At 44.6% G+C, this 26308-nt stretch overlaps 1 protein-coding gene across 9 annotated transcripts in view; it reads left to right on the top strand.

Moving 5' to 3' along the window:
• LOC115645308 (KAT8 regulatory NSL complex subunit 1-like) overlaps nt 1–26308 on the top strand; it is a 137177-nt gene that overhangs the window by 13501 nt on the left and 97368 nt on the right. For 2 of the 9 annotated variants that reach the window (XM_030549758.1, XM_030549763.1), the window contains 2 exons: nt 12936–13023; nt 21983–22083. The exons of 4 other annotated variants lie outside the window; for them this stretch is intronic. The gene's annotated coding sequence lies outside the window, so the exon portion shown is untranslated. Of the gene's footprint in view, nt 1–7287; nt 7316–12935; nt 13024–14519; nt 14628–14749; nt 14834–21982; nt 22084–26308 lie in introns of those variants that run through there. 3 more of the 9 variants (XM_030549764.1, XM_030549761.1, XM_030549762.1) reach the window with 3 other exon arrangements.

Genomic DNA, 26308 nt, shown 5'->3' on the forward strand with positions numbered 1-26308 from the left:
CCCCTGTCCCAAGCGCCGCCCCTGCAGCTCCCATTGCCCGGGAACCGTGACCAATGGGAGCTGAAGGGGCAGCGCCTGTGGACAGGGCAGCACACAGAGCTGCCTGGCCGTGCCTCATGAAGCCAGAGGGGGAACGTGCTGCTGCTTCTGGGAGCCACTTGAGGTAGGCGCCACTGGGAGCCTGCATCCCTGACCCCCTGCCTTCACCGCAACCCCTTGCCACAACCCTGATCCACCTTCCACCCTCCAAACCCCTCAGTCTGAGCCCAGAGCAGCCTCGTGCACCCTAGCCCCTCATCCCCAGCCCCACCCTAGAGCCATCACCCCAACCACCTGTCCCATCCCCACCCCAGAGCCCCCTCCTGCACCCTCAATTCCTCATTTCTGGCCCCAACCCAGAGCCCGCACCCCCATTCGGATCCCTCATCCCCTCTCGCACCCCAGCCACCAATTTCGTGAGCATTCATGGCCTGCCATACAATTTCAATACCCAGATGTGGCTGTTGGGCCAAAAAGTTTGCCCACCCCTGAACTAGCTGATCACAGTGGACTTTGGAATCCGTGAATCTGTGATGATATTGATCATTTACTGATAAAAGCTCAAAACTTGCAGACTGTTAATCTTGGTTCTGTTCCAATCTTGGTTCTGTTCCTATCACTGACACATTTGGACTATAGCAGAGTAATTTAATCTATGTGTCAGTTTCCCCTTGTCAGTTAGGGGTTACTGATCTGTTAATTAGGGGTTACTGTGTCTTAGGGCTGTAATTAACTTTTAAGTACTTTGAGATGATTGGAAGAGAGGGCTCTTTTTAACAGTACATTTTTATGGTGCACATTATCCTATAGATTAGGCTGCATCATCCAGCTCTTGAATGATCCTCTTCCTGATGTTTATTTTCCAGTTATCTAGTGAGGTGAGTATTCTGTTCCCCCCTGTGGTAACTTATTAGCTAAAAGTGGATGGAAGGGAATCATTATTGAGAGGCAGCATCCTTCTAGAAAGCAGTCTGCACCCTCACACCACATAGCGGATGCTAAGATTCTTACTAGGGTGCTACCCCTCTTCCTGCTCAGGAGTTTCATCTTCATTATAAGCCTCTGGTTAGTAGGTGTCTGATACATTCACTGTTGTGATTCTGCGTAGCACAGGGGTGGGCAAACTATGGCCTGCGAGCTCCTGCTGGGGAGCAGGATCTGGGGCTTGCCCTGCTCTGGTGCTCCAGCCGCAGAGCAGGGTTGGGGGACTCACCACACTGCTCCCTGAAGCCATGGCATGGCCCCACTCAAGCCAGGATGCAGGGTTGGGGGACGCACCACACGGCTTCCGAAAGCCACAGCATGGCCCCACTCTGGCACTCCAGCCAGGGCCCAGGGTCAGAGGCTGTTCCACGTGGCTCCCAGAAGCCAAAGGATGATCCTGCTTCGGCCCCTACATGCTCCAATGGATGGGGCAGCATGCAGAGGCTTTTTCCTCCTACTGGGTAGAGGGATAGATCTTCAAAACTGATGACTTAACCAGAAGTAGATATAAAATAACTTATGAGCAAAGGTCTAGGATCAGGACCTTGGTGGAAATTCCATTGTCCTTCCCAGCTGCTTTTTGGTTGGCAGAGGTGGTGCTGCGCTGCTTAACCTCACTGGAGATGTGGGGCTTATGTTTTCATAGCCTTTGGGTAGTAGGTGTCTGCGAAGCTTTTAATCTCTGGGGATTTGCTGTATTTGAAGTGATATTCCATGTTTTGTTTCCCTCTTGATGCATGCAGTGCATCTCCTTTTGAACCTAATTTTGTATTGCTTTTTTTGTGAGCTGAAAAAATTTAGGAGACTATGGTGTGGAGGCAGTACATGCTCTAACGTTGCCTTTGTAGTAAAATTATTTTAAAATATCATTTTGTATTTGTTGAAGGAAACAAACACTACTTAAAACACTTAACTAATTCTTGAAGGATATATTGTACTTGAACATTCAGAAAGCCTTTGATAAGTGACCTTATCAAAGGCTCTTTAGCAAAGTAGGGGGTTGGGGATAAAAGGGAAGGTCTTCTCATGGATCAGTAACTGGTTAAAAGACAGAAAACAGCATTGGAATAAATGGTCATTCTTCACATTGGAGAGAAGTACTGGGACCAGTGCTGTTCAAGGTACTCATAAATGATTTGGAAAAGGGGGTAAACAGTGCAGGGCAAAGTTTGCAGATGATACAAAATGTCTTAAGATAGTTAAGTCCAAAACTGACTGACTGAGTGACAAAGTGCTCTAACAAAACTGGGTGACCAGGTAACAAAATGGCAGATGAAATTGATTGTTAAATGCAAAGTAATGCACTCTGGGAAAATAATCCCACCTATACTTACAAAATATGACTAAATTAGCTGTTATCACTCTAGAAAAAGATCTTGGAGTCATCAAGGATAGTTCTCTGAAAACATCTTCTCAGTTTGCAAGGACAGTCAAAAAAGCTAACAGTGTTAGGAACCATTAGGAAAGGAATAGATGGGACAGAAAATAAACTGCCACTGTAAAAATCCATTTTCCCCCCACACCTTGAATACTGCATGCAGTTGGGTTGCCCCATCTCAAAAAAGATACACCTCTACTCTGATATAACACGACCTGATGTAACATGAATTCGGATATGACGTGGTAAAGCAGCACTCTGGGCAGGGCTGTGCACTCTGTAGGATCAAACAAGTTTGATATAACGCAGTAAGATATTGTTTTTTGCTCCCGAGGACTGCGTGATATCGGGGTAGAGGTGTATATTTGAACTGGAAAAAGTACAGAGAAAGGTAACAAAAATGAAAATAGCTTCCATTTGAAAGAGAAGAGAGCCTGGGATTGTTCAGCTTGGAAAAGAGATGAGGGGGTGCGGGGGGTACAAAGAGGTCTATAAAATCATGAGTTGTGTGAAGAAAATGAATACAGGAGTGTCGTTTACTCCTCCACGTAACACAAGAACCAGGGGTCACCTAATGAAATTAATAGGCAGCGGGTTTCAACAAACATAAGGAAGTACTTCACACAGTGCACAGTAAATTGTAGAACTCATTGCCATTGGGATATTGTGAAAGCTAAAAGTATACCTGGGTTCAATAAAGAACTAGGCCTTGTCTATGCTACAAAGTTTTGTCAACAAATAAAACTAACCTGATGGTAGACATGGCTTTTTGTGCAAAATTTTTGTTGACAAAGTGCTAGAGTAGGCACTGCATTGGATTTTATTGCTTTAATTGGCCTCCAGGAGGTGTCCCACCATGCCCATTGTGACTGCTGTGGTCAACAGTTTGAACTCCACTGCCCTACAGCCAGGTAAACAACCATCCGCCCCTCCACCTTAGAAGCCTTGGGAATTTTTGAAATTCTGTTTTCTGTTTGCGCAATGTGGACAGGTCTGATCACATGTTCCCAGGTGATCATGGCAGGTTATTGCAGCAGATGCTCTCCAGCTTGCACCACTGCGTAGCTGTTGGATCTGATCAGTATGTGGGGAGAGGAGTCACAGCTGCACTTGAGCCATAGGAATTGGGATGTCATTTCTCAAGACTTTTGTGCAAAGAGCTATTATTGGGACACTCTGTGCAGTGCAGAGTGAAGATAACGGAGCTGAGGCAGGCATATCATTAAGTGTGAGAGGCAAACAGTCACTCATGCTATACCGAAGACCTGCTAGTTGTCAGTGAAACGCCCAGGGTGATCCACAAGCGCCTGCAACACCATGGAGAAGTATCTCCCTATTGATGTACTCCATTGCAAGATGGCCTGGTGCCAAAATTGTAATGTGTGCGCCATCTGTAGCCCCTCCACAGTTAAGGAGACCCATTTTTGCAAAGCCATCCACTATTTCACACACATTTCCCAGAGTCATGGACCTTTGTAACAGGATGCAATTTATTGCCCTGCACATTTACATTAATGCATCCCCAATGGTCAGCTTCTCAACTCCAAATTCATTTGTGAACAACTGGTAGCAGTCTGGAGTCGCGTGTGGCACTGTGCGGAAGTTGGCTTCTCTAACAATAGGGCAGTCTCATTCTGATGTTCTTGCACTTCAGTGCTGGGGTGAGCTCCGTGCACAGTTCCAGGAAGGTGGCTTTTCACATCACAAAGTTCTATAGCCACTGATTGTCATCCCACACCTGTTTGATGATACGATCCCATCATTTAGTGTTTGTTTCCCAAGCCCAAAAGTGACCCTCTGCCGCTATTCTGTGAATGCCAAAAGCAGTCTAAAGTTGCTCCTATCCATATTACACAGCATGTCAGGCAATTGGGAGTCAGCTTCAGTTAAGAACATTGCGATTAACTGCGCTGCCATCCTCAATGTCTTCATGACAGTTATCAGAATGGATCCTGCACTGCTCTCCTATGCTCTTTCTCACAAAAATGCCTGGTTGCACAGCAAAGAAGGGCTGTTGAAAAATGCCATGAAAGAAAGCTGTAAGCCTGTGGAATGCTGGGACAGAAAGCAATGCATCACAGGACATTGAGCCCAGTCCCAAGATGCACTGCAATCCACTCCACTTTCCCATGACATATAACGACAGAAGGTGTCGAACTGGGCTGTGGGATAGGTGCTCACAGTGCACTGCTCATACTGTCGATGCTAGTGCCCCAAGTGTGGATGGGCTTTGCTGACAGCGTAAGTGAGCATGCAGTACTGATTTTTATTACAGTGCTTTTTGAATGTCAACATCACTTTTCTTGACAAAACTCTGTAATGTAGACAAGGCCTTTGATATGTTGATAGAGGATAGGTCCATCAATGGTTAATGTGGTTGCTTCTCTATATGCTCCTAAACTTGTGACTGCTAGAAGCTGGGACTGGACGACAGTATGGATCACTCAATAAATTGCTCTTTGTTTTTTTTTTCACTCCCTCCTGAAGCATCTGGTGCCGGTCACAGTCAAAAGACAGGATACTGTGCTAGATGGACCATTGGTCTGACCTAGTATGGTCATTCTTACGGTTTTACTATTTTTTGCAGAAGCAGAATAATTTTCAATATTACTTAAGGTTGTGAAGTCAAGTTAGGCCATGCCAAAGTTAAGGCTGTCTATGCAAGTTTGTTTTGCCCTTCTTGTGTGTATGTGTTATGATTCTCTGTAACTATATGATCGCATACTATTTCCCCCCCCCCCCCCCCCCCCCCCCAGGACCTCTTCCCTCATTCAGTACATAGGAAGGATAGTGCTTATTTGAGGAGCAGCTATTGAGCAACTTGTTTTATCATAGTCTTTCAGAGTCTGGCCCAATGCCTTATTTAGTGCACATTATAAGAGTATTTCCATGTTGGCTTTTTTTATGTTGATTGTAATGTTAGTAGCTGTGTGCTTCACAAACACTAACTTGTTTTCAAAACTTGCCTGTAAGTTGAGATGTATTAGTTGCATTCTGCAGCTGGAGAACTGATGCACTGAGAAATTAGTGGACAACTTTGGTTTTAAGTTTGGGTGATCAAATTGAGAGGCTGAGGGCTTCGTTTTTCAGAGTATGTAGCATTATATAACACTTTCTATGTTCAGAGCACGTCTCCATTTGACTTCAGATGCTACTGTACAGTGCTTAATACTTCTGCAGATTAGACCCCATGGTCTAGAGCTGGGCACCCAGAAAATGAGATGCACAAGTAGTGACCACCCATGTAAAGTTTGATTTAAGCAACTTGCCTAGCATCACATAAGAGCTCCATGGCTGTGACAGTGATGCACTCCTAATCCCCCTTGCAACATTCAGCTGCTTTAACCATGAAAACATCCTTTCTCTTCATGCAGTCCTTTGCCTCGTGCACTAAACACATTTAAGCTTTAGCCATAAATGAGGCAGGAGTTGACCAACAGCCTCTTTTGATACATAATCCTGATACATTCCTAGAGCGTGGTACTTTCTGTGCACTGAATGAGGCAAAGATCTTATGGCAAAAACAGTCATGTAATTAGGACGACATAATAATGCGTGTACACAGGGGGAGTTGAATTAGGTTTGCACAGGCAGTGTTAATTCTGGCATTTCACAACTTGAGGACTTGAGTTTATAGTGTTAACATTCTATTAATGTAGGCTTTTGTATGTAATTCTCTAGTGTGTGTTTTTTAGCCATAATGGAATGTTTTGTGTGGAATCATTGACACCCATGTTTTTCATTGGATGTGTTGGAACCTTTGAATCCATAGCACAACCACTTGGGTAACAGAGTAACTGAAGGCTGTAGTTGTTTCACATAAAGGCAGATGACCAGCCATCAGATGAGGATGAGACCCGTATAGCAGTTAGTTTCACAGATATTTGCTGACCAAAGAAATGTTGAAACTGGAATCTTGGATTCCATTCTGGGCTCTGGAGAGGGGTGTCTCTAGTACTCACTGTTTCTTGTGCATTATCTCCCTCCCTAATCCTGATACCCTTCTGCCCTTGTTCCATACTAGATGATCACAGTGGTCCCTTCTGGCCGTGGAACATATGAATCTGTCTGTCAGCACCCCCCTACTCTCAAGTCTCTGTGTGTCTCTCCTGTCCTGGGCTTCTCATTTAACATCTCTCCCCCAGCCTCTTTACACTGGTTTCTAGTACCATCTTTCTGCCAGTTCCAATCATTTCCCCCTCCACCCTTGCAGCACCTTGTTTCCTCCCAGTCTGTCTCTGTGCACAGCCCCTGCCAGGCATAGTCTTCTCTCTTCTCCGTTCTGATTTTGTCTTTGCATGTGCCCCCTTCTCCAGTGCAGCTCTTGTTCCCTCTGTATTAGTCATGTTGTGTCGTCCTCCACCCCGTCTGGGCGTCAGCAGGAAGATAAGAGTTTTTTGTGCCTGGTGCAATGACTCCCAGCAGTCAGAAGCAGTGATTGTAAGGTAATTGTGGCTCAGCCGCAGGATGGAGCATTCCCAGTACAGATAATCTTTGGAGAATGTAGCTGCCAAATGCTTAAGTCTGCTGACCACGTGCAAACTGAAATTTTTTCAAAGGCTGATAGCTGCCAAATTTGGACTTTTTTTCACAGGAACAGCAAAGGCACATCCCTGATGATGATGATGATGATTAAAAAAAAGGCATTTTATAATGGGAAGTATCAAGCAAGCTGCACTCTAGGAGGAGCTGGTAATGCCACCTATAATATGACTCAACATTAACAAATCACTGGGACCAGATGGCATTCACCCAAGAGTTCTGAAAGAACTCAAATGTGAAGTTGCGGAACTATTAACTAAGATTTGTAACCTGTCCTTTAAATCGGCTTCAGTACCCAATGACTGGAAGTTAGCTGATGTAACGCCAATATTTAAAAAGGGCTCTAGAGGTGATCCCAACAATTACAGACCGGTAAGTCAAACGTCAGTACCGGGACTTAGTCGAAACAATAGTTAAGAATAAAATTGTCAGACACATAGAAAAACACAAACTGTTGAGCAATAGTCAACATGGTTTCTGTAAAGGGAAATCATGTCTTACTAATCTCTTAGAGTTCTTTGAAGGGGTCAACAAACATGTGGACAAGGAGGATCCAGGGGACATAGTATACTTAGATTTCCAGAAAGCCTTTGACAAGGTCCCTCACCAAAGGCTGTTACATAAATTAAGCTGTCATGGGATTAAAGGGAAGGTTCTTTCATGGATTGAGAACTGGTTAAAAGACAGGAAACAAAGGGTAGGAATTAATGGTAAATTCTCAAAACGGAGAGGGGTAACTAGTGGTGTTCCCCAAGGGTCAGTCCTAGGACCAATCCTATTCAATTTATTCATAAATGATCTGGAGAAAGGGGTAAAAAGTGAGGTGGCAAAGTTTGCAGATGATGCTAAACTGCTCAAGATAGTTAAGACCAAAGCAGATTTTGAAGAACTTTAAAAAGATCTCACAAAACTAAGTGATTGGGCAACAAAATGGCAAACGAAATTAATGTGGATAAATGTAAAGTAATGCACATTGGAAAAAATAACTCCAACTATACGTACAATATGATGGGGGGCTAATTTAGCTACGAGGTGTCAGGAAAAAGATCTTGGAGTCGTCGTGGACAGTTCTCTGAAGATGTCCACGCAGTGTGCAGAGGCAGTCAAAAAAGCAAACAGGCTGTTAGGAATCATTAAAAAGAGGATAGAGAATAAGACTGAGAAAATATTATTGCCCTTATATAAATCCATGGTATGCCCACATCTCGAATACTGTGTACAGATGTGGTCTCCTCACCTCAAAAAAGATATGTCACTAGAAAAGGGCAACTAAAATGATTAGGGGTTTGGAGAGGGTCCCATGTGAGGAAAGATTAGAGGCTAGGAATCTTCAGCGTGGAAAAGAGGAGACTAAAGGGGGGGTATGACAGAGGTATATAAAATCATGAGTGATGTGGAGAAAGTGGGTAAGGAAAAGTTATTTACTTATTCCCATAATACAAGAACTAGGGGTCACCAAATGAAATTAGTAGGCAGCAGGTTTAAAACAAATAAAAGGAACTCCTTGCCTGAGGAGGTTGTGAAGGCTGGGACTATAACAGCGTTTAAAAGTATCAGAGGGTAGCCGTGTTAGTCTGGATCTGTAAAAGCAGCAAAGAATCCTGTGGCACCTTATAGACTAACAGACGTTTTGGAGCATGAGCTTTCGTGGGTGAATACCCACTTCCTCAGATGCATGCATCTGAGGAAGTGGGTATTCACCCACGAAAGCTCATGCTCCAAAACGTCTGTTAGTCTATAAGGTGCCACAGGATTCTTTGCAGCATTTAAAAGAGAACTGGATAAATTCTTGGTGGTTGAGTCCATAAATGGCTATTAGCCAGGATGGGTAAGGAATGGTGTCCCTAGCCTCTGTTTGTCAGAGGGTGGAGATGGATGGCAGGAGAGAGATCACTTGATCATTACCTATTAGGTTCACTCCCTCTGGGGTACCTGGCATTGGCCACTGTCAGCAGACAGATACTGGGCTAGATGGACCTTTTGGTCTGACCTGGTACAACCGTTCTTATGAATGTGGCACATTCTCAGTCAGTCGTACTATTAGTAGTGATGTGAAGTGCCTTAAGTTTAATGTGTCTGTCTGCAGATACCAGTGAAGCAATCTCAAAGGTAATTTTAAGGGATTCCTCTGAGGGTACTGATTGGGGGCGGGGAAGTTGGGGGTGCTATATTCATCAGTATTTAGCCTTCCTTAGCTGGTGGCTTTAAATGGACACAACTTAAAAAATATTGCATATCTTTTATCCCATTTCACATGAGAATTTGTTACTAAAACAGATCTAAAGATCTGTTTTCTTGGTATGTTCTTTGTATTTGAGAGAGGGTGCATGTAGTCAGTTTTGATTTCTGTATCAATAGTCAGTTTTACAGTATTACGCTCTTACATTCCCGAGAGGCTGTAAACATGTAGATGAGCTCTGAAAACAATGAAAGTCTGCTTAGTTGCTGCAATGTAATAAACACATGAATTTCTAAGGCCATGTCTACATCTAAAATTTTGCAGCGCTGGTTGTTACAGCTGTATTAGTACAGCTGTATAGGGCCAGCGCTGCAGAGTGGCCACACTTACAGCAACCAGCGCTGCAAGTGGTGTTAGATGTGGCCACACTGCAGCGCTGTTGGGCGGCTTCAAGGGGGGTTCCGGGACCGAGAGAGCAAACCGGGAAAGGAAACCAGCTTCGCCGCGGTTTGCTCTCTCGGTCCCGGAGCCAGCCAGCAAACCGCAGGGAAGGAGACCTGCTTGCTCGGGGTTCCGGGACCGAGAGAGCAAACCGGGAACGCCGCGGTTTGCTCTCTCGGTCCCGGAGCCAGCCAGCAAACCGCGGGGAAGGAGACCTGCTTGCTCGGGGTTCCGGGACCGAGAGAGCAAACCGGGAACGCCGCGGTTTGCTCTCTCGGTCCCGGAGCCAGCCAGCAAACCGCGGGGAAGGAGACCTGCTTGCTCGGGGTTCCGGGACCGAGAGAGCAAACCGGGAACGCCGCGGTTTGCTCTCTCGGTCCCGGAGCCAGCCAGCAAACCGCGGGGAAGGAGACCTGCTTGCTCGGGGTTCCGGGACCGAGAGAGCAAACCGGGAACGCCGCGGTTTGCTCTCTCGGTCCCGGAGCCAGCCAGCAAACCGCGGGGAAGGAGACCTGCTTGCTCGGGGTTCCGGGACCGAGAGAGCAAACCGCGGCGAAGCTGGTTTCCTTTCCCGGTTTGCTCTCTCGGTCCCGGAACCCCGAGCAAGCAGGTCTCCTTCCCCGCGGTTTGCTGGCTGGCTCCGGGACCGAGAGAGCAAACCGCGGCGTTCCCGGTTTGCTCTCTCGGTCCCGGAACCCCGAGCAAGCAGGTCTCCTTCCCCGCGGTTTGCTGGCTGGCTCCGGGACCGAGAGAGCAAACCGGGAAAGGAAACCAGCTTGATTACCAGAGGCTTCCTCCTTCCACGGAGGTCAAGAAAAGCGCTGGTGAGTGTCTACATTGCATTACCAGCGCTGGATCACCAGCGCTGGATCCTCTACACCCGAGACAAAACGGGAGTACGGCCAGCGCTGCAAACAGGGAGTTGCAGCGCTGGTGATGCCCTGCAGATGTGGACACTCTCAAAGTTGCAGCGCTGTAACTCCCTCACCAGCGCTGCAACTTTCTGATGTAGACAAGCCCTAAGTGTTTATTTTAATGGAGTAACTTTTAAATTGATAATTAAATTGAAATTTTAAAATATAATTCACTCTTTTCTTGCCTGGGAATTTACATAAGGATATAACAAATCTGAATGAGTCCATATACTAAGGAATGGTTGCAATTATCTGCATATATTCGATATGAATTCGTTGTTTTTAGGGACAAAATCTCTTCCATATCAGCATTGTCACTCTGAGTACAGTGAGCAAAACTAATTAGCCGATAGGAATTTATATGTGAACAGTTCTTCTCTGTTTGTTCGTACTTTGAAGACTTATTGCCAGCTAGCTATGCCTGCAGGGAAACTCATTTCCTAGCTCTGCCTAGCAATCATTTTCATAATGCTCTACTTAAAATAAGAACACTCTGGAAGCTAATTATACTGTAGATGTTGCTTTTGTAACTGCAGTGTAATCTTCTGAGCCCCAGGTGGAAATGATGCTGGCTTAATAGATGAAATATGGAAGTGGGAACCAGCAAGCTGAGTTTGATTACTGCTTTAAAGAGACAACATTTTGCAGCAGGACAGTGACAATCAAATGCAATTGGGTGTGCCTCATTATGTAGAGAATTAAAGAATTTGAGGTTCCTAGCTTTAACGTGGTTGATGCGTAATACGTAGTAGTGCATCTAGGACTTGATCAGAGGCTCCAGAAAGTCTTCTCAGCAGTTGAAATGTGAGTCATACACAGTATTTGATATATGGAAGGAGGTGGTATCACTTCAGAGTTGACTTTACTTCCTTTAATAATGAACATCAGATTTGGTGAGCTAGCAAGAATTTACCATCTTAGACTAGAATTAAAATGTTATCCAAAAATTTTATGAAATTACTAATGAACATGTCGCCGGCAGTGTTCCTTCTATTTTTTCCCACCCATGTGCAGAATGAATTTTGTTATGTGCACCAATATGAAGGTTATGTGTGGCGGGGTGGGCCCAAAGGGTTTGGAATATGGGAGGGGGCTCAGGGCAGGGGCAGAGGGTTGGGGTGCAGAGGTGTGTGGGCTCTGTGGTGGGGCTGGGGGTGAGGGACTCAGGGTTGGGGCAGAGAGTTGGGGTGTGAGGGCTCTGGCTCGGGGTGCGGGCTCTGGGGTGGGGCTGGAGATGAGGGGCTCAGGGCTGTGGCAGAGGGTTGGGGAGCAGGGGATGAGGAGTTTGGGGTGCAGGAGGATGCTCAGGTCTACGGCAGGAAGAGCGGACTCCTCCAGTTCTCTCTCCCCACAGAAGCACCTGGGCTGGGTTGAAGAGGTGCCTCTCCCTGCCACGGCAGCTCTGGGATTGGAGCTTCAGAATAGACAGTCCTCCCCTGGCCCCAGTAGGTCTGGGCTGGGGGACCCCTCGGTCTGGGCTGCCCCTCCCTGACTGTGCCACAGCAGAGTTGGGGACAGAGGAGGGGCACCCCTCCCATGGCCGCGGCAAGTCCCTGGGTGGGTTCCTTGAGCATCTGAGTGGTGCTAAATAGGCTACTGTGTGGCTGCACAGCTTTCTGGGAACTTAGAGACAATACTCCTTAGTAAAGTCCCTTAAGTGTTGGAAGAATTCAGTTCAGGGAGGCTGAAATATTACACAGGATCTCTCTCTTTAAAAGCAACGTATACTTGTTCTTGAAGAGGCCACCTAACTAAATTAAAAATGTCTCTCTCTTAGGGGTTGGATGTTGTCACTGAGATCCTGATAAACACAGGGAATTCCCAGGCACCCCAGTATCTACACCTTTCCTCCCACCCCCACCCCGGAGAAGTAGTCTCAGAAAGGAATTAATCTATGTGTTGTAAGACTTTGTTAGGATCAGAGCTCTAAATTGGCATTGGAAGAATAGAATTGTCACCCTGAAGAGTTAGACTTGGGTGTGCAGCAGAGAACTCTCTTGATAACTGGTTCTGAGTCTGGAACGCAGTCCCTAAAGATATCGGAATGTCCATGAAGCTCTGTCTCAGGGGAAAAAAATATATAAATCCTACTTTTGATTAGGCTTTTCACGGTATCACTGCAGTTTTGTTTTTTGTTTTTTAAAAGCCAGTCTCTGCACACTGCAAGGAAGAGAGAACTATATCTTCAGCACTTCAGAATTCTGTGAGTTGCTCATGCTGTGGTGATGGGAACTGTATTAGAATCTAACTGGAATCACATCTAGATGTAACCCAAGCTTGCTTTCTGGATATTCAGATTTTTTTTTTAGAGTAGTGGGAGAGGCTAGATCTGCAAAAACAGTACAGTGTTTACTTAAGCATCACATATTGGTTAGACACTTCACAAATTTAAGCTGACATCTGTTTTGGCTGTCATGTAAACTTAAAGTCAAAACCTAATTTGTTTAATCTGTTTCAGCATTAGACATGAGGACAAACATTACTAGAGAACTACAGTTGGAGTTGAGAACTTGATTATAATTTGAGAACCCAGCACAATACCACAGGTGAGGCTGACAGTGGAAGCAATGAGATTGTATTGAATGTTAGTTGAAAAGCTTGAATATTCTCCCTGTGTGCAAATGCTTAACCGTAAATGCCTTCCAGTGACGACAGAACTTTGCTGATGCACATATTAACTTGCGTATGTTACCAAGTGGTCTTGCTTCACTTCTGAAAGATCTAATATCAGGGTGCAGTAGTAAGGTTTTGTGTTACTGATTTGATTGTTTCTACAGAACACTGTACAGAATACTTATTGAGATGAATACAAAGTATTATCAGTTATAACTAAATTTCATTGTGATTTACACCTCTGCCCCGATATAACGCGACCCAATATAACACAAATTTGGATATAATGTAGTAAAGCAGTGCTCTGGGGTGTGGTGCTGTGCGCTCAGGCGGATCAAAGCAAGTTCGATATAACGTGGTTTCACCTATAATGCGGTAAGATCTTTTTTTTGGCTCCGGAGGACAGTGTTATATCGGGGTAGAGGTGTAATTTTTTTTTTGAATTGTTCACTCTCCAACTTGCAAAAGCCATAACTGCTAGTGCAAATTAGTGATGTTCTGCTGTTTTACCATCTGGGAGTGAATTTTTATGGAAAGTGAAAAGGCTTATTTCTATCTAAATCTGAAATGTTAAATATTTAACTTAGATTCGTTAGGGTTTGAGGATCAGAGTATGTAAACATTTGTGGTTCTCTTAGTCATTTAGCTAATGAAACAACTTGATTAGAAAGGGAGAATATAATTAGCATAATATCAAATCCCCTGCTAATGCCAGTACTGTAATGGTGTCCTTCAGAACAGGAAACAGGAAAATTAATATGTTCTTCTGTACATCCTTAAGGCTGCCTGTGTTAAACAGAGCAAGATCTACAGTTGGACTTTAAATTGTTATCTTGCTGCAAGGCATCTGCTCATAGAAACATGTGAGCAAAGAAATGTGCTGACTCTTCCTGTTATAAATTTGCTTCCTATTAAACATCCGACTTAATATTGGAGCGCTGAGATGACTGCCATGATGACTGGTATTTTGTTTGACTTTTAGATTTTCATGCCTCTGAAATTCCTTAATAGATATCTAGGTATCCATCATAAATGGGACCATACAGTGAGATAATTTGGCCTTGCTGGATGAAGGGACCGCCTTTACTAATGTTATTTGGGGAATTCTCATTGTCTTCAACTGGTAATTCAATTTGGTGTCTAGAAGTTTAAACCATATAGTATAAAATGTCAATATTGACCTAATGTAGACAACTATTGTTGCTAAACATGGTGATTGGAGTGTAGGTAAGAAAATTCCTCTGAACTATCTCATGTTCATATGTATTGCAGCGCTAATAGCTAGTGAAATGCATTAGGAGTTTTTAGAGGAGAGAAGCTATTTTTCCTCTCAGGTATTTCTAGATCACCCATCACTAGCATGCTAACACCCTCTATTACAGTGGCTATCCATCTTTCCAGACTACTGCAGGGAGCCCCGGGCCCTTTAAAGCGCCAGCCCGGGGAAGCCGGTCCAGTCCAGCACAGCCTACCGGCTCTTGCCGGCACACCATACCAGCCTGTACCGGCTTATCTCTGCCCCCTCCCTTTGTGAAAGGTGAGAGTCTAAGACCTTCTCCTTGCCTCCCTCATGTAAGCTGGGGTCTGGGTTGCCTTGTCGCCTAAAGGGTATCTGAGCCCATCTCGGTTTCCCTCTCCCCCTCCCTCCAAGTGAACCAGGTTTCGGGGAAGGCCTGTCCCTGGATGGAGAGTTTAGAACAGGAATACTTGGAGCACACATGAAGAACACACTGCGGATATTGGGTGAGGATCCAAGAATGGGCATGTTTACATCAGAAACGCTTCAGCACTGGGATGGAGAGATGGGACCATCAGTTACATGAATGAAGTAGTTCATACATCTCAAACTATTGTTTCAGGTTGTATTCATTCCATTGGCTGTTCTTTTATCAGAGAATATATCGTTGACATGAACGAGGCACTTCAGCACTTCACTGAGCCCGCTATGCTATGATGGGTTTGTAGTGCCCCCGCCCCTTCATTTTCCCTTTAATTATAGCAGAGTGCCACCAGCTCCATTGTATTTGTTCAAGACAAGCTTTCTGTTTAGAGCACTTGAAGTTGAGCTTTAAAGTCCATACAGTTACTCGGATTGCCTTGAAATGTTGTGCACTTCATGGGGAGGTGGGGTTTGGTCAGTGAACCAAATTTGGGACAATGTGAGCAAGAGGTTCCCAAGATACAGCCCCCAGAAAAAAAAAAGCTCTTAAAGTTGACACATGCAACATTTTCATGCGCAATTAGAGATCCATCCATGGCTAAGATCATTGCACTAGTGTCTCCGGTGCTCAAGGGTTACCCCTACAAAATGCATAGCACCCACCAGCTCTTTGGGAGAAATCAAATTCCAGCATTCTTTGAAAAAGAGTGTTCTGGTAAGCATATCTAAGGTCCTACGTGGATTACCCTCTGCATGTACAGAGAGAGAGCCCAGTGGTGTTGAAAGCCACCTGAGATTTGCAGGACTTCAAGGGAATGTTCTGGCCATTGAATCTGAACCCCACAGAGGCACACTGAATTCAAATCCCCAGCCCAGGGTAGAAATTCAAAAGGGAAGCGTATTGCTTGAATCTGCTTCTGTCAAAGAAGAATTTTTATTTTGGGGAAGTATAATCTGAGTATAGTAAATATTCAAAAAGCACTGAAACTATTTTTGAAAAAAATAAATTGTATCTGCAAGTGTATGCTGGGAGGGGAAGGTGATTGGGGTGTAAGAGTGGGTGGAAATAAGCGAAGAAAGGGTTTAGGGTTGTGAGGAGAGAGATAAATGGGGATGGGTGCATAGTAGAGGGATTAGGTGATGGGGAAATGGGGGGGTAGGGATATCAGGAAAAGGGAACAGGGGGTGGGGATGAGTGACAGACTGTGGGGAAATAGGAGCATATGCGTCTGTCACCCTGATATTCCCCTCCCATGTGTGCACCATTATCTGGAGGGCCCCAGCCCATATTTAGGGGTTTAATACCCCTGCCTGCCCCCTTCTCTGAACTAGGATGTGGGGGACCTTGTCCTTCCAGGGGGTCAGAGCCTGTCTCCCTATTCCCCACTATGTATGGGGGAACTGGGAAAGCCCCGTCCCTTGGGCATGCAGCTGAGAACAGGCATGTTTATTGTGGCTCTCTTGAAGTTGGCTGGATAGGGGGAATGAGACTGATATGAATGGAGTCATTCATACATCTTCGAACTATTGTTTCAGGCTGCAATCATCTTAAGGTGTTTTTATTCAGGTATGCCATCGTATTGAGATAAATGGGCCACTTCACCCCTTTCTGAGCCTCCTATGCTGCAGAAGGATGTGTGTGTAGTGTTGTTTGCTGCACATACCAAGAATGAAGGGGGTTGGGCATGTGAGGGAAAAATGCAGATTGGCTAAGGAATGCACAAGATACAGCTCCTTTTCAGAAAATTGTATTAACATTTTAAAACAGCCTTTGGGTTCTCTCATCATCCATAGGGAAAATTCTGATTTGACAGTTGGAAAATGGGATACAGTGCCACATAGACACACTAGGGAGTGCCTAGGATGTGGGGAAGCTTGGTCAGAATAGCATGGTGGGGGCCAGTGAGGAGGATGACTGGACTGGAAGGCACAGGACTGACTGGAACAGCTGGGTGGCAAGGGGCAGGGAGAAGAGTACAGGACCAGAAGTGGGTAGTCCACTGTTGTTCTACATGTTGTCTACAGCTGCCACAATGACCACTAACTCCTACCAACACCTGTGACTTTCAGTGTAAAGGAAAGGACCTACCTGCACCTGCCCTACACTCACTTAGCCTATTCAGAATACCACTTTGCACTTATAGGATACCATCTAAACCAGGATTTCTCAAACAGGGGTCGGCGCCTCTGTAGGGAAAGCCCCTGGTGGGCTGGTCCGGTGTATTTGCCTGCACCATCCACAGGTCCAGCCGATCGCAGCTCCCACTGGCCGTGGCTCGCTGCTCTGGGCCAATGGGAGTAGCTGAAAGCGGTGGCAGTAAGTCCCTTGGCCCGCACTGCTTCCAGCAGCTCCTGTTGGCCTGGAGCAGTGATCAGCCCCAGTGGGAGCCGTGATTGGCCGGACCTGCGGACAGGGCAGGTAAACAAACCGACCCAGCCCACCAGGGGCTTTCCCTACAGATGCGGCAACCCCCGTTTGAGAAACCATGATCTAAACCTATACTTTCCCTTACCCATCATGAAACCCACAGACTGCTGTCATATCCTGCCTCATTACTGACCATTCCTGTTGCATGGCAAGTGTCTCAGACTCACAGATTGTGCCCACTCTTGGCCCCGTGTGGTCTGTGGGGGGTGCCCCTTTCAGTGAGACAGCCCTTCTCGGGGGGGGGGGGTCCACTCTCGATTTAGGCCCCTCCACTTCCTGGAGCCGCATCTCTCTGAGCCTTTGCACACCTGTCTCTCACTGTGGGCCCCCTCATGGATTCCATTTGCTCTGGACCCATGGGGCCTCCACCTCCTGAAGCAGACGATGCAGCCCTGTTCCCTAGACTGGAGTGACTGTCAGCCAGCGTAAAACAGGAGGGTTTATTGAGCATTGAACACAGCACAAGAAACTCTCAGGACCTCAAGCCTGGCCTCCCTCAGCACAGCACATCCCAGTCTCCCCTGCATCCAGGTGGGCTCTGCCTCCTCTCCTTCTCCAGCCCAGAGCCCTCCTGTTTCCCAGCTGGGCATCCAATATCACCTCCCCCAAACCCCACCTCTGTCCATTGTCTTCTCTCCAGGGTAACAGGGTCGTAAACTGGGTCACCCAGGCCACATCTTCTCTCTTCTGCCCTCTGGCTGGAACTGGCTGCTTAGGTCATGGGATCCTCTCTTTACAGCCCATTGTCCTGCCGCTGGCCAGAATCGGCTGTGACTCTTGAGCTGGGTTGTCATCCTCCAGGCCGTTGGCTGGGGTCCCAAGTTCCCTCTCCGGTTCTCTGTAACAACAACTCCCTCTCCCCTCACCTCGTTAAACCAGTAGCACCCAGGGACACTGAGTCCCACTCCATGTAAAACATTCGGGAAAAAAAAGGAACCCCCCCCCGCTTCATCACATCAAGACCACTCCCTCCCCCCCCCCCCCCCCCGTGCTTTGCTAATGACATCCTACACAATTTTGCAATAAAATGATTCAGGCAACTAGGCTAGGTTCACGTGCTCTCTTTTTCTTTACTTGCACCCATAGGGTGTGCTCAAACCCATCTCACATCACAGCCACAGTTCTGTGATGCTCCTTAAACTAATTTCTCTCTCAACTCACAAACACACCTCCACCAATCTGCCCCACCTACTCCCTCCGCCACTCAAGCCATTTACTACAGCTGCAACTCTCTCAGTGGATGCAGTCTCAGACCATTGTGGATAACTCACCAGTGGCTGCCAGCTCCAGGGGGCAATATTAAGGTTATATAGGGTATGTAACTTAACTGTGTCCTGTTTTTCTGAAGTTTGAGTTTTGCCAAACTGGATGTTATGGAAGGGCACAAGCTGTCACTGGGAAACCATAACTCTAGGTGAAAGTTAACATAAGTGATACTGTCTTTTTCTGTCTGCTGAGGCTATACTTCTCAGGCCTGACTTTTTAACCTAACACTGGACTGTCTCTGCCTCACAGTGATGATCTGCTATTGTAAAAATCAGTCCTTCATCCAGTGTCAGACAGATTTGAAAGGGATACTTGAGTGGAATGATTATCAATCTTATTGTTTTCCCTCTACTACAGGGGTTCCTTCTGTCTCAGGAAAAATACTTGGATTCAACAAATGACTCCTCAGAAAAGCCCTTCCTTTCTAATGTATTGGACCAATATGAGCCAGATAGAGGTGTGTTCTCCTGAAGGCCCCAGCCTGGGATATCAGCAGAAATCCCTTGAGAGTTCTGCTATAGGGTGGCAGCAGTGGGGAGGGAAGCTGGGCCTAAAGGCTCCTTGCCCCACACTCGAGCATTGGCATTGTTCATGCTATCTTCAGATCCCTCTGTCTGCACATGAAGAGGAGGGAGTCAGCTGAGCTCCACGGTCAGGAACATGATCCTAGAAGGAAGTAAACAATAAAACGTGTTCAACTGGCTGAAGCAAAGTCTGTTGTTTAACTATCATTAAACATGTGAAACATAATTGTGAGTTCCTCTCAGGGGGTCTTTAAAGTGAGTGAGTGTATGAATATCTAAGCAAAAGTTTTCATAAGACCCAGTCGCTTATAAAGCACAGCCTTGAACCTTCATTCTGATTCTTATAACTTTACCATATTATGGCACAATCTTTAATTTAAAAATACCCTTAACTTGGTGGATGTGTACCATCAGTATTCTATTGCTGGTGACTTTTATTTATACTGGTGTCAGACTCCAAACTAAATTCAAACTTGCTTCTCAATGAGGGGTGCATATGTGGCAACTTATGCTTGTTACAGTTGTGTACAAAGATTAATATTAAATGTATCTGAAACTAGATTATATCCAGTGCACAGTGTGAGAATTTCAGATTAAAAGCTACAGGTGACTGAGACATGGTTAAAGATATCAAGACTTCAGCTGATGAGCATGCAGTTTTTTGGGTTTCTTTTGAGAACACGAAGCCTTGTAAAACCTTGAATAATTGAATTGGTGACCTTGAATATAGTTAGAAATGTGAGATTAGCAGGAAGTCCCTGATGGTGTGAGGCCAGAAGCAAAGGATTGGTTGTTCAGTAGCTGGAAATTTTTTGTTATGCAATATGTTATGGAATGTCATTCTGAGTAAAGCCATTCAGCCAGCCATATGTAGTACTTATGAAATTTGCTGCTCTTAGCATCAAGGATAATTCTTGAGGGCAGGGGACTGGACTAGAGGACCTCTTGAGGTCCCTTCCAGTCCTATGATTTTTACTTTGGCATCCAAGCTCTGCAGTTTTAAGAAAAAACTAAACTTGATATCTAATGAAGACTTGGGAAAAGCTATCTCTCTGAAAGTATGAAGGTGTTAATTAAAAATTAATGTGAACTGCTCATAAATATTTGAGATCTTATTTCAAGAAGTCTGTATTTAAAAAAAAAAAGAAGCCAGGTTTGACACTTGCAATATTTCTAAAGTAAACAAAGGGATAGGAGCACACCTCATGCTTTCTTCGGAAACCATAAAGAAACTAACATAAATTTTTTTAAAAGTCCTTTACATATCACCTTTAGAACAACCACTTTTTTAGTAACAAGCTGTGTGTGTCTGTCCACACTGCAGGTCTTGCTCCACTCACTATTCACAGATTCCGAGGCCAGAAGGGACCATTGTGATCATCTAGTCTGACCTGTATAACCTAGGCCATAGAACTTCCCCAAAATAATTCCTCCTAGAGCATATCTTTCAGGAAAACATCAGTGTTACCTGTTTCACAAAGGTCCTGTTCTTTACAAGTTTCCATCTCTTGTCTGCAGTGTGGTTTTTGAGAGGGAGAGATGCTTTATCGTTCAGATCATATTAAAAAGGCTCAGAAGGCACAACCAGTTTGAGACCTTGACTCTGATTCTCTAAATGATCTATCTAGAGCTTCAAAAGGAATAAAAGCTCCTCCTTAATAAAAATTCATTGTTGTCAAATAAAATTAACATTCCTGTGGCTACATCACTGACTCCCATACAAAAAAGGAAAACCATTTCCCAGAAACTTTAGTAGTCGGTCTGTCTCCTCCCCACCCCACTTTCCCTTCTAAGAAGGGAAATTCCGTGATGTGAAAAGGGACATCTGGCCTTATTCCTACCTTCTTGTAAAACATCTACATTTCTCAGAAGTTCCTCTGTGTAGTAACCACTTGATATAGTTGTCTGCTCCCTTATGCAGGCAACTTATTAAAGAACAGAAGTGCTGTCTTTAAAACACTGAGCAAATGACAGATAAAGCCATCCCAATGACAGTTCAGGAAGAGGACTTGGAGAAAAAGGAAAGCATGTAATGTGTTCGACTACCCTTGCTGATGTTCCCAATATGCTCCTTCATTAAACTGAATGTCTAGTTGTGCTTTCAGTTTCTGTCCACCTCAAGCAGTCTGACACAGAATCAGAAAATGTGTTTAACATTTGCAATTTAAACTAGGCATATCTCAGTAAGTGTGTGTGCGCACCCTTCCTCATTTTGATGATGGCAGTTAACATTGCCCGCTATTATAGAGAAGCTGGACATGGATTTCTGCACTTAGAAAATTATTTGGAAATAATCTGTCTGGACTAATGGAAAAATGTAGGTGGTGGTGCAATACTTTTTAATTTCTTCAATCATTCATAGATGAATAGATTTTAAGGCCAGAAGACAGACACCTATGATCCTCTAGTCTCATGTCCTGTCAAACAGGTATTCGATCTCCATGAACCTTTGTGGGGTAGAACCACACCTTTCAGAGTGGTAGCTGTGTTTAGTCTGTATCGGCAAAAAGAACGAGGAGTACTCATGGCACCTTCAGAAACTAAAAATATTATTTGGGCATAAGCTTTTGTGGGCTAAAACCCACTTCACTGGATGCATGCAGTGGAAAATACAGTAGGAAACTAGAGATCTAGAGAGAGAGATGATTTTTATAAAATACACACACAACGTTGAAAAAATGGATGTTGCCATACCGCTGCAATGAGACTAATCAATGAAGGTGGGCTGTTATCAGCAGGAGGGGAGAAAAACTTTTGTAGTGATAATCACTTACCCCTTAACCAGTGATGATGAAGTTCCCAGTTCATTCTGCCTCCAGCTTGATCTAAATTTTAAAGTGTAGAGCAGGTCTGAGTTTACTTGCTGTGGTGTTTATCTGACTGACTTACAATAAATAAAGGAAAGAAACATACTAGCTTCCTTAAAACTGTAAGGAATATGGTGATGATGGACACTGAGGTACTTAAGTTGAAACTCCTGTAACTGACCATTCATTAACTGTATTTTACTGCAGGATTTAAATGGTTTAATGTAGAAAGTGAGTTGCACCTCTAACACTACGGAAGAAGATCCCATAAGAGACTTAGTGTTGCTGCAGCTGATTCAAGAATTCAAGTATGTCAGCATCTTGGTACAGTGGTGTGTGGGTTTAGAAGTTCTTATAACATAGAATCTGCATTAATAAATGAAGGAAAATACCAACTTTGTTTAAAGTAAAAATCTGCTCTGTAACCTGTATAAACTTACATTAATTTTGTAATTGCACGTAACGGGCATATGTGTTCTGCAGGCATAGAATAGAATTTTTGAAGATAAGCATACTAAACTTTATCTAAAAAGAAATGTTGAGCACCATTATTAACTATTTATTTAACTATCAGTAATTGATGCTTTGGGGGGGTTACCTGAGGCACTTGGGATGAATCACTGTCAGCTGTTTACAGCATGACTGTGCCTTGTCTGTGCCCACCAGGAGAAACCTTCTCCAACTAGTGGTTGTTGGCAACATAAGCACTCCATTCTGGGCTCCGTGAGCCCTGCATTTTCTCTAAAGGCTAACAATTTACACACCCCACTATGTTACACTTGGATTCCCAGTCCCTTCTGGACACCTTCAATGTACACTGATCTGCTGCATCCATTGAAACAATGCATCCTACTTCATGGGTCTCCCTCAGTTCAACAGTCTCCTTAGCATAAGGCACTTCAATTTGGTTTTACTATAAATCTGTTTAAGTTTACTTTCTCAGAGCTTGAGGTAAATATTCAAAAAAAAAAAAAAAAAGCAAGTATAAGGATTTGTAAGCATAAGGTTACAGGTAAAAGAAAAACATAAGACACAAACTATACCCTGTACTTATTAACTTTCCTCTAGTAAGGTAGGTCTTACCCAAAGGTTAATACAGTAACTCCTCGCTTAACGTTGTAGTTACGTTCTTGAAAAATGTGACTTTAAGCAAAACGATGTTAAGCAAATCCAATTTCCCCCCCAAAAATTAATGTAACTTGTGGGGGGAGGAGGGGCGGGGAGTTTCCAGGGAAACTTTTTTCACCAGACAAAAGACTGGCCATCCACACACACATAGTATATGTTTTAAACAAACAGTACTAGTACACAACAATGATGATTGAAGCTTGGTTGAGGTGGAGGAGTCAGAGGGTGGGATATTTCCCAGGGAATGCCTTACTGCTAAATGATGAACTGCCAGTCAGCTGAGCCCTCAAGGCTTAACTCGTTAATGTTGTACAAGGCAGCACAAATGGAGGGAGGGAAGACAGCATGCCAGACAGACTGTGTGTGTGTGTGTGTGTGTGTGTGTGTGTGTGTGTGAGAGAGAGAGTGAGAGTGTGTGAGTGGGGGGCGCACTGCTCCTTTAAGGACATTGCCTGTTTAAATAGATCAGCAAGTTGACACAGAAGCTGTTGCCTGAAGCTCCCTCTGTCCTGAGCCCTGTTGTGGTCTTCCTCCCCCCTCTCCATGGAAATGGGGTCAGGGGGAAGGGGAGACCCTGATATTAGTTTCTCCTCCCCCCCCCCCACAGCAAGCAAGAGACTCTGGGGAGCAGCTCCAAGGCAGAGGGCAAGAGCAGCACATGGCAGTGGTGCAAGGGACAGCTGAACTGGCAATTGATAGCCTGCTGGGCAGCTGTCACACAGGGAACTGGGGAGCAGGGAGCTGATGGGGGCTGCCGGTCCACCCTGGTTCCAAGCCCCCACCAGCTAGCTCCAACGGGCTGTTCTTCCTGCAGGCAGTGGACAAAGCAGGCAGCTGCCAAACGATGTTAGAAGGGAGCATTGTGCAACTTTAAATGAGCGTGTTCTCTAATTGCTCAGGAACATAGCAAAACAATGTTAACCAGGACTACTTTAAGTGAGTTACTATACTTGCAGTGCTGGTCCAGTTCAAACAGCTGGGATCTGCCTTTCACGAGACACTGTGCTTGCAGGGTTTCTGCTCTGTAACGGATAAAATCTTGTGCTCTTTTCTATTCTCTTACATAGTTGCAGACTACTGTATCTTACCAGAGTGGTCCCTTAGAGGCTTTTGGGGTGTTCTTTTGTTTTTTCTAACTCCTTAAGCGTGCATCTGGTCTAGAAAGTGAACACAGTCTATCTCCACAGGTGTCCATTGTTCTCAGTGTTGATTGAGATAGCCCTGAGAGGCCACTCATCTCAGGTGACAGTAGTCTACATTTTACATATTTGTTAAAATGTTTCCTGTGCTAACGTCTCACAGTAACCATGACAATCAGCCAGTTCTTAGCTTTTGGCAGAGAGCACACGCAGTCCCCTTTGGTGAAATATTGAGAAGATGGTCCGACTGGTTAATATACATGCCTGGGCAAGTCTGTGTCACAGTAGCAGTTCATTTTAAAAAAACAATATTTTAATGGCTGGAAAATAGGACTAAATTATTTTTTATAAGTTTTTCAGCTATATTATTATTATAGAAAGGTCTCCAATCACAGTAACTCCATTTTAATTACTTGCTCAGTAACAGCTCCTTTATAGCAACTGTAATAAAAATAGGTTTCAGAGTAGCTGCCGAGTTAGTCTGTATCCGCAAAAAGAACAGGAATATTTGTGGCACCTTAGGGACTAACAAATTTATTTGAGCATAAGCTCTCGTGGGCTACAACCCACTTCATCAGATGCATGAAGTGGAAAATACAGTAGGAAGCTGTAGATCAGAGAACATGAAACAATGGGTGTTACCATACACACACTCATGAGAGTGATCAGTTAAGATGAGGTATTACCAGCAGAGGAGAGAGAGAACTTCTTGTAGTAGTAATCAAAAATGGTCCATTTGCAGCAGTTGACAAGAAGGTGTGAGGAACAGTGGGGGGGGGGGGGAATAAACATGGGGAAATAGTTTTACTTTGTGTAATAACACATCCACTCCCAGTCTTTATTCAAGCCTAATTTAATGGTGTCCATTTTGCAAATTAATTCCAATTCAGCAGCCTCTCTTTGGAGTCTGGTTTTGAAGTTTTTTTGTTGTACAATTACCACCTTCAAGTCTGTCACTGAGTGGTTAGAGAGGTTGAAGTGTTGTCCCACCGTTTTTTGAATGTTATGATTCCTGAAGTCAGATTTGTGTCCATTTATTCTTTTGCGTAGAGACTCCGGTTTGGCCAATGTATATGGCAGAGGAGGCATTGCTGGCACATGATGGCGCATACCACGTTGGTAGATGTGCAGGTGAACGAGCCCCTGATGGCGTGGCTGATGTGATTATGTCCTATGATGGTGTTACTTGAATAGATACGTGGATAGAGTTGGCATCGGGCTTTGTTGCAAGGATAGGTTCCTGGGGTAGTGTTTATGTTCTATGGTGTGCGGTTGCTGGTGAGTATTTGCTTCAGGTTGGGGGGCTGTCTAACTCACTCAGACAGCTTCAGTTATACTCTCTATGCTGATGACTCTTGCACTTCTCCAATCCACCTCCTGACTTATTTGCTATCCAGTCTCATATCTAAACATGCCTTACTATTCCTTCAAGCTTTACATAGCCAAAACTGGATCCCTTGCTTTCCACCAAAACACTTTCCACTCTCCCATTCTTATTGTTGAACACACCACAGATAATGCCTGTCACTCAAGCCTGTAAACTGGAGGACATCTGATTTTTCTCCTCCAACAATCCAATCTATGTCCAGGTCTTGCTGCTGCTTTTTTCACAATGTCTATAAGATCCAATGTTTTTTCTGCCCACATTGCTAAAACTTTCATATAGGTCCACCTCATGACCTCTTTTCATCACTACAACCTCCTCTTTTGACCTTTGACGTCGCGACTAAGATCCTATTACTTGCCATTGATCTATGTCATCCCCCATTCTTTGAATCCATCCTTTGGCTCACCCTTCTGCAAACATCAATTCAAGCTGCCTGTATTTGCTTTCAAGGCCTTGCACAACTTTGCCTCTCCTATGAAATATTTTTATTGCCTCTGCTTTGATAGCAAACATCCTCTACTCCTCCTACCACCATCATCCCCAGAGTGCCTGTATGTTTAGAATACCTTTTCTGACCTTGTTCCAATCTTCTTCCCGCCTAAAATTTTTTCTCTAAGCCTACGAGAAAGTAGCCAGCATTTATTTTACTCTATTGACAACCCTCACATCATGTTGTGTACTACTACCCCCTGTGCCCGCCTTACTACCTTGTTCACTGTCTTATGTCATGTTAGATATTAGTTTGTGGCAGGAATCATGTGTTTGAACTTGTCTTGTGAGGTACCTAGCAAACTTTTGGGTGCCATGAAAAAGGTTGCATGAAACATCCTTTAGGTTTTGTTCCCAAGAAAAACATGAGTCTCCAATAGATCTCTCAAA

The sequence above is a fragment of the Gopherus evgoodei genome, chromosome 2 (assembly GCF_007399415.2).
Source record: "Gopherus evgoodei ecotype Sinaloan lineage chromosome 2, rGopEvg1_v1.p, whole genome shotgun sequence".
Lineage (NCBI taxonomy): Eukaryota > Metazoa > Chordata > Testudines > Testudinidae > Gopherus > Gopherus evgoodei.